A 10,241-nucleotide genomic window follows, 5' to 3' on the forward strand; every position below is an offset into this window, starting at 1 on the left:
TTTTTAATTTTACACTTCCCACTATTCTCTACCTTTCTGAGCTATTCAACTTGGCTTTCAGCCCTCTTTCACTGTCTGAACTTCTTTCCCGATTATTGCCTTTTTCCCGATTGTGTCCTTTCTTCCCAATTGTGTCCTGTATTATATTCATTTTTGTTCCTGTATTAGCCTATATTCATATATCCTCCGTGTGAGGTACACATAAGACAATTTTTCAATTGTAGCACACACGATTTTAACGCGGGTGTACCTACCTATTTGATCGATAATGGTCTAAAGTATTGACAGTGCAGGGATGTTTTGATTTTTAGTTTTGTTGTATTACATAAAATTCTACAGAAAAAGCATTTTTTTAAATAGATCTAAAGGTCACATGAAGTTATAATCAGATTGTAAATAGCGATCTTGAGGTAATATAGATTTTTATAGAATTGGGGATGGAACTATTATCTCATTTATAGAGAGTAATAATCCATAAAAAATGACAGCAGTAATAACGTATATACTCCCAAGTACTATATTTCTAGTTTACGCTTGTATTTGGTGCAGGTGTAGTTTTGTACCGCGCCGGATATAGTATACATGAAGCTGCATCAGTTCCCGAAAGAGCAGGATGCTCATACTTTTAGTTATTATTCATTGAATATGTACGAACTTAAAAGGGGGTACCAAAGCGACTTTTATTTACTTATCGACTGATACGAAAATAGAAAAGAACGTACCTGTACTTATATCTACATATGTAGTGCCCTTGTACTTTATCTATGACTATGTATGTGGGGGGATTTAACGCATATCGCATGTCTTGTGCAGATGGATACTTCTTATTATTGCACTACGTAGAAAATTTATGATATTTCATGTAGAAGTGGTAATAGAACACAGAAGAAACGCAGATCAGGGGGTTCTCATGTATACTATTATCCAAATTCCTGCAGGCGACAGAATTAAATACAAAATAATACAGCTGTATTTTAGTTTTAGAAGTCTAGGGTTACCAGTACAAAATCATTATAAGTGCTTTATGACGGATAAAATAAGTGGGTGCGTATGAAAAATGGTTCCATTAAATGCTATTTTCCACCGGCGTCATATTTCTGCACAGTGTGTAGAAGCTGTATTTTGTTCATAAATGGGGCGTTGCTAGTATGAGACCGTAACAAGTACTGTTAAAACTCGTATCATTGCCGAAACTCACCTGTATCCACTATCCTCGCTTGCGCGCATATCCACCACCTGCTCGCTTGGGACGTAACCCTGCTTGGGCCCCTGAGCTTAGCTCTGCACTGACTTGGTTAGACAGCATTCGTGCTTTTTAGTGGCCATCTAACACAGGTTCGTTTGTTTTTGTGCTGTAGTTTTTACATTACACATCCGGAAGCTGTATTTATACACAAATCTTAAAATATTTGTATTTTTTTCAACATTTACTTCTGGTGGCCCCCTTGAATTTTATCTGTGCTAAGATATTTTCATGTTGCCGAATGGAAACGTTTTAGGGGAAGATGAGAAAGAAACTAGTGAAAGAATTATAATTTTTCTAGAATTCTTTCTAGTGATGCGCCCAAAATTTACCCGTACGATGGAGATTTATTGATGGTGCTGATTAAGAATAGTCCACCAATTTTTTTTAAAGTTTTTTTTTTCTTGCTTTAAATGATTCTAAATGGCGTCTCGGTTGTTATCCTGGCTCGTGCCCAAATAATTACGTGTAGCTTAAATTGTGAGCAAACTGATGTAGCTACACTGAAAAAAAAAAAAAAAAAAAAAACCCTTCATACCTCGGTTCTTTTAAGATAGAGCATACTTTCCAACGGTACCACTCGTTTGTCCATATTATACACCAGAAACGGAAAAATCGGAAAAAACCCGGATGATTTTTCGAAAATTTTGCGCCCCTTTGGCCCGGGCTAGGTTCACGTAGGGATCTGATTTATTTTTAAAAATACGTTACATACATAATATGTGTGCAAAATTTCAATCTAGTATTTTAAAAACTAAGGTCGGGAGAAATTTTTGGAAGTCTGAAGGTGACCCATTTTTCATATATATATACCGGGTGCACCATTTATAATTTCCCACCTTTATAACAGAGGAACTAAGAGAGGGAAAGAAGCGAAACTTGCACAAAGCAACTATAGGAAGGGGGATGTTTATCCATATATTGGGTAACATCACCAGATGAACAGTGTTGCCAACCGAATATAAAGTGTTTTATTATTATTATTATGGAATCACCTGAATTTAATTTCTTAATTCGAATCTACAATGAAAACAAAGACGAAAGATATGAGATTCGCAGATCAGTGTTGCATTCTTTTTGAGAAATAACGTTAAACATATGTCAAATTTAAACGCCTTTAACACACACAAGGATTGAAGTAGTAACTATTTGTGCAGATTAAATTAAATACTGGTAAGAACTCTTTAAGATACTTCATATATATACTTCAAAAAATGTACTGCGTTATTACTATTTACCCTAGAGACTGGTTCAAACGCCATTTTCTTCAGTATAACGAGTCCTTCCCAACGGTGTCACCCGCATGACCGTATCATACACCAGAACCGGAACATAAGGGAATGACCCGGATTTTCTATCAAAACTGCCCCTCGGGCCCGGGCCTGGGTTCACGTAGGGATCTGATTTTTTTAAAAAAATGTTATGTATTCTACATGATTCGTGTGCAAAATTTCAATCTTGTATCTTGAATACAATAAGCGGAAAATCTTTCATATCCTGTTCTGAATTACCCCTTTGACTTTGTCTCACCCTTGAAGTCTCTCCTATGATATCCAATGTTAATAAGAATTTTCCATTGAGAACATTCTATCATTGGGATTTAAGAATACACAAAACATACATATTAAACAGACGAAATAACGAAACAGACATATACACAATATAAACAATTGGTAACTTCTCAATTAAGAAGGGGAGATCGGCCGTCCTTTTAACATCCCATAGCATAATTAAATATGATTAATCAACAACAACAATAACATAATATTCAATTAAAAAAAAAGAAAAATACAATAACAAGATGTACGGCTGTGACATCTCCCTCCCCCCTTAATTGAGGAAATTTGTTATCTGTACAAATTTCCATAGACAATATCGTTTATTCAGGTTTATTCTTCCTTTCAGTTTGATGTTTATTTGATAATTTACCTTTTCAGTTTGAAATGGTGCAACTTTAATATTAAAGCATTTCACTCAGTTATATGCTGTGCTTAACTTTTCGCATATGCCTTATGCGAAACTGAATTAAAAAAAGCATAACTACATTCAAGAGCACCTTTGCTCCCAGACAGGTTATTTCTCCATGTCTAGTAATTTATTACGTTCTATTATGGTAACTTGTATTACAATTATTGAATCATTTGCCAAAGATTAGTTTCCTACACGATTTTCAAACCTCAAGCGACAGTCTCACCGTCTTCTTTAGACAAGGGAGTGACTACTACAGGAGACTATGACAAAATGATTTTGCCTGTGAATAAACATGTTTCCATTGACATTGTCGGGAAGAATTCCCATTATATTTAAGATACACATTTTGTTTTCAAATACCGCGGCGAAGTATCGAATATAACTATTCGCATTTTCCTTATCATCAGTGGTTTTATTTCACTGACGAGAGTAAGAGGATCTCTTATTGTTGCAATTTTTCTTTAGTTTGTACCAAGAATCGTAAATAAACTTATCTAATCTTATTATCATTATTTGTCTCAAACTAGCGATCATGTAAAGGATTGATGTGAAATTCATATAAAATAGTTTGTCGTTAATCTACTTCTAATCGACCACATAGTGCCTATGCTCTGGTGTGCATATTATATCTTCCTTATTGTGCCGTTGTTTATAGAAAACCTTTTATTCAAGACACGTTTATGTGTTTACTCGTATTTATTTAATCATTTAATCTCCTTTAAATACTATAATGTAATCAAGTCTATTTTAAGATAAGCAGTTTCAATTTTACTAATTTAGAGATGGAATTTTTAATTTGATATAGTTATGTAAGATATCTACAAGTCTCTAACCAACTCGAACGCGATATCATAATAGTGCATAGCCTAGATGTATTCACTGCAAATACAACAGCGATTTTCTATTTACTGTTATCAGTAGCTTTAATTCATTAGTGAAATATTCTGTTAAAGTAATAAATAGGGAGGTATGTATTATTCTTTTCTAGTGATAATATGCCCGTTAAGTAGCATCGGTAATGCCGAACGCTGTCGCAAAACTATATTGCAAACTACAATTGCAATGCATATCTTAACAGTGCAGGCCTTAATAGAAGTCAGTTTTTGCTTTAATGTAACAAAACTAATTGATGTTTATAGTTTATGTAAATTTTATCTTTTTCTTAAATTTTATCTTAAAGGTACTGTAACGCTATTGTACTTTTGTGAAACAACCATAGCAATGACGAAACTCTAAATATCGTTACGTTTGTCTCTTGTTTAGGAACGGGGTAGTTAGGGATTTTTTTTTTTTTTCAATTAAATGAACATTTATTTTCCACAACTCTGCTAACTCGATTCCTAAATAGAAGGCATAGTCCTATAATTTATGTTATTACTATTACTTTATTTATTTTGGGAGCCTTCCAAATTCATTAATTGAAATGAATCAATCATTTGCATTAATACTAAATTATTTTGCTTCTAACGGCTTCTTTGTTTTACTAGAAGACCAGAACTGAAATTTTCGCTAGCGTCTGCCTTGGAAATTAATTCAAACATTTCTACTGTAAACCTTGTAAGGAATGTACCTAAAAACTGAATCAAACCGGATTCTTTGTTGGTACAACCAGAGAGTTACTCTTGCATCATATTACTTTATAATATTACCTTCTCTGTGCATTAAGGAATTAGTTGTCATTGAACTTAAAAGATACAAATGCCATTGTATTTTGAAGATACTTAACAATGAAAAATGAATTTAAGAATGTAAGAACCCGCAAAGAAAACTAACATTCACTGCAAACAAATAAATATACACATTGGTAGTTATTATACTTTAAATTGAAATCTTTTATTGGTCGGCCTGAATACACCTGGAAGTCGAACCGCTGACGTTAAAATAATGAACTTTTGTAGTCTCCCAACTGTGTAATTACTTTTTACATGTTTACTAATGGGAACCGTATAGGAACTGAAGGTTCGATTACGGTCTAAAATTACAAAACTTTACTTATAGATACTTGGCACTTCAGATTCTCATTTGCAAAGAAAGGAAGAATATTCGATACACTGGCGTGAAATTCTACTATATACTGCTTTAATAATTATCGAACTTATCTTTAAATATTGTTAATGTGAGTATGACATCCTACATAAACGGTCTACCATTTCGCGTTCATGTTTGGATGGAATCTCGAACAGCTCGTCTTCTGCGCTAGCTATTAATACAATTTAACTTATCGCCTAACAGATAGTGAAACTTCAAGTCGTTAAGTTATTACTGGCAATATTTAATTATTTTTCGCTGAGATGTGACTGTCCTAACCTAAGTATTAAGCCTAATAAGGAAGCTTATCTACTTGCTACTGTCAGATTACCTTTGCAAAACTCCAAAATCATTCTGAAGGGACATTATCACAGTCTTCTAAAGGTACTAGGGCCAAGCGTTGAAGAATTAAATATTTTTAAGTATATTTGTAAATTAGGACAAGGACACTGATAACTATTGCTCCAGTGACACAATTTCCTAAAATACTTTTTTTTGAAAACGTTTGTTTATTGTTTCTCTCTCTTTTTCCTTTAAAACAAATACATAAGTTAATAAATTTCCTGTGACCTAACGGGCACTGCCTTCTGGAAACTTGACGATAGTTTCTTCTTTCTCTCTGTCTTTTTTTTTTTTTTTTTTTTCTAAGACATATAACTGAATGTTTGTCTACAACACGACCATGTATGGATAGGGATGTCAGAGGATATCTGTGACCTTCCCTGAACTCGCTTCGGATTTTTTTTTTTTTTCTAACAGTGAGAAGTAGGGTTACAAACTACGAAGGAAGAAGAATAGAGAAATTTAAAGACACATTGGTATGCAAAAAGGAAGTGTCTCCCTAACAAACTTCGAGTTTTCGAATTTACTTTCACCTATCGATACTTTTGAACGTACCTTTACTTATTTATATTTAAAATAAGAGCAATCACGTTTCGAATGGTCACTACTGCATTGGCCATTCTACTGAATTTAGAAGTTGTTTTGCTAATTTTATTTTTCTTACATAACAACAATCCAGACCACCAATGGAGATATTTATACATGCATTTTCTTCACAAACAATGAAGTATCTATGCATTCATATATAATGAACTTCTTTCTATAACAAAATGCACAAACGTTTCAACTTCTCCTTTGATGAAAGAAATTGTCTGTATGTGTTTTCAACCTTTTTCTTGGCGAGTCCATCCAGTAATTGAGGTACTCGTCTACTGTACCTACACTTTGAAACAGTTTCTGAATTGTTTACCCGTTTTTCTTTTATTCAAAAGTAATTAGGTTACTGTCTTTCCCTCCTGCATGGGGTTACCATACCCCGAGGTGGCAGTAGCCCTTCCACCTCCTTTACTTTACTCGGCAATGGTTTCCCATTTCCAACGGAATCTGTCGCCATTTTTACCTCGAGTCTTCTTGCAGACTCTATAGTACCGGACGACACTATACCTTCGTCCCCACACATTCCTATCTGGCTACATTTCATGACGAGATCATTAAGGGGTCCTTCCCTTCGACTTGCGGACCTATTTCTCCGCCTACTCACCGAAGTGATTACCAAAGGTTTCTACCCTTCGACTCGTAAGCCTATTCCCGAGTCAACCTGGGATTCATCTACAGAATACAACGTGCAACAACGAGCACTTACATTACTGCAATAGCACCGAGCACTATTTACACATCTAATTGTTAACAATGTTAGTAGGAAATGAGCATCATGAATTAATTTCTAATGTAGGGCCTTGCCTTCTGCCCTTCAAATAATGCTAGCAATTTAATGTTTTACCTTTGAATTTTACTTTTCCTTGTTTCTCGTCAAATTTAGAAAAGTTATTTCCTACATGCTGAGTTGGCAACACTTTTGCCTTTCTTCCTACTGACAAACATAATAGCCGACAGATAGGCTGTAGTGATAAATATTTTAAACTATCTAACTTTTCCCCATATCTGTTGCCACACAACTAATATCTTTAACTTAGCTCGGCTCGTTATTCCAATTTTACACATTTAAAGGATTTCAATCTTACTGCTCCTCAATCGTGACTCTACCTTTGTGAACTATTACAAATTGCCCTTTCAATATTGTTCTTTAATCACAAATAAAACGTTATTTCCCCTATATAAGGCATAATTGTATGGATTAAAAAACACTCCCAATTTGTACACAATCTGTGATACAAATTTTTCCTGACCAATTTATACACAATCCGTGATACAAAATGGCTTCTGTTGTTTCACCTGTACGTTAGTACTCGGGAGATGAAATACAGTTCAATCTTACGGGGACACACACAGAGATTTCTTTCTAATAGTAAACTGAAAAAGAATGGACTCACATAACTGTCCGCTGTAGTAAGATGTACTATGATTCTCTCCGTGGCAGGGCGCTGAGATGTTAGTCCTATAGGAATATCCTTCCACACAAGAGAACTTTGTTGTGAAAATCAGAACACTCACCACTATCCAGTCTATTGCTTCGATGCACTGTGAAATAACTCACAAGGTAGGAGTTACTGCCCTGTGCTGCATGTGTCTCCTCCGTCCCATACTCTCCTCCAATTCGTAACAGTTCAGCATTCGATGTTCAACTAACTCATTGACCTTCTCGTCTCCGTACTTGCTCGGTCCTCCGCTCGGATCTGAACCACTGGACTCCTGCATTTACGCCACAGGACTTCCATCTCGATCTTCTCAGGACTGTCGGAATACTTTACAAACAACTCACAAGTTGTTCTCTGGACTACCTCAACAACAAACCAGTCCATAAGTGAAACCACAGGCCACCCCACACCTGACACCATTTTTGATCTGTCGCAGCTCCAGTACGCGAGCGGAACGTACTTTATAATTTCGACTTCAGGATTAACAGTATGCGAGCGGTCACACGTGAATAAACAACAAACATATGAAGTCTCTCTTAATCTTTAGCTGCAGACAGATCCGGGGGTGCAAGTACACTTTGAATAATAGAGACGAATTATCTTTCCCAGTTTATTGTTAAAAAGAAAAAAGTAAAGTTACAGTTGAAGTCCGTCGGTTAATTTGGAGTTACAAATGCCGAAAAAGAGACTGACCGACGGACTCCCGAGGTATATAGTTCGACTAGTGTCTACGAAGTTACATCAGTTTTTGGAGACACATCACATTTATAATAAATGCTAAAAACGTGACAAGTTTCTGCAACTTACGTCAGATTTATGACTATTTTGTACTTTGGTTACCAATGTTAACTTTCCATATACACCCTTTTGTGCACCCAACACTATAGCTGCGTGCGCACATAGACTCTAAGTATTTTCCCTTTTCGTACACATTTTTGTTATATTAAAAAAAATGGACACATTGATATTCAGTGCTTAAGTCCTCATCACGTGTAAGGCCTGGTGACCATTTCCTAACAAACATCTCCAAAAATCTTTCATATCCTGTTCTGAATTACCCCTTTGACTTTGTCTCACCCTTGAAGTCTCTCCTATGATATCCAATGTTAATAAGAATTTTCCATTGAGAACATTCTATCATTGGGATTTAAGAATACACAAAACATACATATTAAACAGACGAAATAACGAAACAGACATATACACAATATAAACAATTGGTAACTTCTCAATTAAGAAGGGAAGATCGGCCGTCCTTTTAACATCCCATAGCATAATTAAATATGATTAATCAACAACAACAATAACATAATATTCAATTAAAAAAAAAAAAAAAAGAAAAATACAATAACAAGATGTACGGCTGTGACATTGTTGAAAGTCTGAATTTAGGCCCTATACATATATATACACACATACATGTACATGATATAAAAATTTACTGCGTCATTACTATTTGGCCTAGAGTCATGGTTCAACCGCCATTTTCTTCAGTATAATAGGCCCTTTCCAACGGTATCACATGTCCATATCATACACCTGAGCCGGCAAAATAAAAAAAAAATAAAAAAAACGGAAATTTTTATGAAACAATCATCCCCTCGGAACATTTGCGTCCCTACAGTCCAGCCCCGGTTTCATGTAGGAACCTCAAAATAATTTTACTCAAGGGCAGGGTTGGCTGGTTTAAACCAAGGTGGTTTAAACCATGGTTTAAACCAAGGTTTAAACCAGCTGGTTTTTTCAAAAAAACCAACTGGTTTAAACCAAAAAACAAAAAAATGTTCGTAAAAGCTTAAGTGTTTGTAAAATCTTAATGAACACACATTTGTGGGTTATCACGTTTCACTCCCGTATATTATTCGTATTATATTCAGACCTAAATTCCCCATTCATTACTCAAAAAGATTATACTATAAAAGCAACTTTTTTTTACAAGTTTATAAATGTTTATTTTGTGATTTTTTTGTAGTTGTTATTATTGTTATATAATTGCAATCGATGAAAAATTCTAAATATTGTTTCGTTTCAATGTTTACTATTGATAAAATACATCGAAAATGCCGTACTTTTGTGTGTGTGTGTGTGGGGGGGGGGGTCAGACAGACCCCACGAGAGGCATTTAGTGAAATAAGTATCTTTGGTATCTATTTATGTATAAATGAGTCTGAGCCAAAGTGGACTCAAATAATTCGTATCTTTATTCACTTTTCTTATTGATATGCAGATTAAGTCGGTGTATTTCTTTAATTTGGACCAATAAAAGTCGTTGTTAAATAACTTGAACTAAATTAGTTCTTCTGTACTCCGTCGTACTTTGAAATTGTTCATATGTAATTCTGTGTAATGGTTTCACTTGTGCAACTATTTATCTTTTTGTCCTTCTGAAATGACTCTTGACAATTATATTAAGAAGCATGTAAAGATCAGTACAACCTATTTTTTTTATCAGGATTCCTTCGTGAGTGAGTCGGCAGACGTATCGCATTTGTGTCCAATTAGTCCTGGTTCCGAGTTCAAATGGAGGACAATTTCTCTGGGATGTAACTCGAGAAGCGGTTTTTATTCCGCTTTAAGCTTATGTGACCCCTTCCAGCATAACCCGGTTGTTGCATAATAAC

At 34.9% G+C, this 10,241-nt stretch overlaps 1 protein-coding gene across 1 annotated transcript in view; it reads left to right on the forward strand.

The window, feature by feature from the left end:
- Positions 1–273: 273 nt before the first annotated feature.
- Positions 274–10,241, forward strand: part of LOC145675489 (uncharacterized) — a 74,216-nt gene continuing 64,248 nt past the window's right edge. Inside the window, exon 1 of the mRNA XM_081745940.1 lies at positions 274–410. The gene's annotated coding sequence lies outside the window, so the exon portion shown is untranslated. The remainder of the gene's footprint in view (positions 411–10,241) is intronic.

The sequence above is a fragment of the Thermobia domestica genome, chromosome 2, assembly GCF_964235325.1.
Source record: "Thermobia domestica chromosome 2, izTheDome1.hap1.1, whole genome shotgun sequence".
Lineage (NCBI taxonomy): Eukaryota > Metazoa > Arthropoda > Insecta > Zygentoma > Lepismatidae > Thermobia > Thermobia domestica.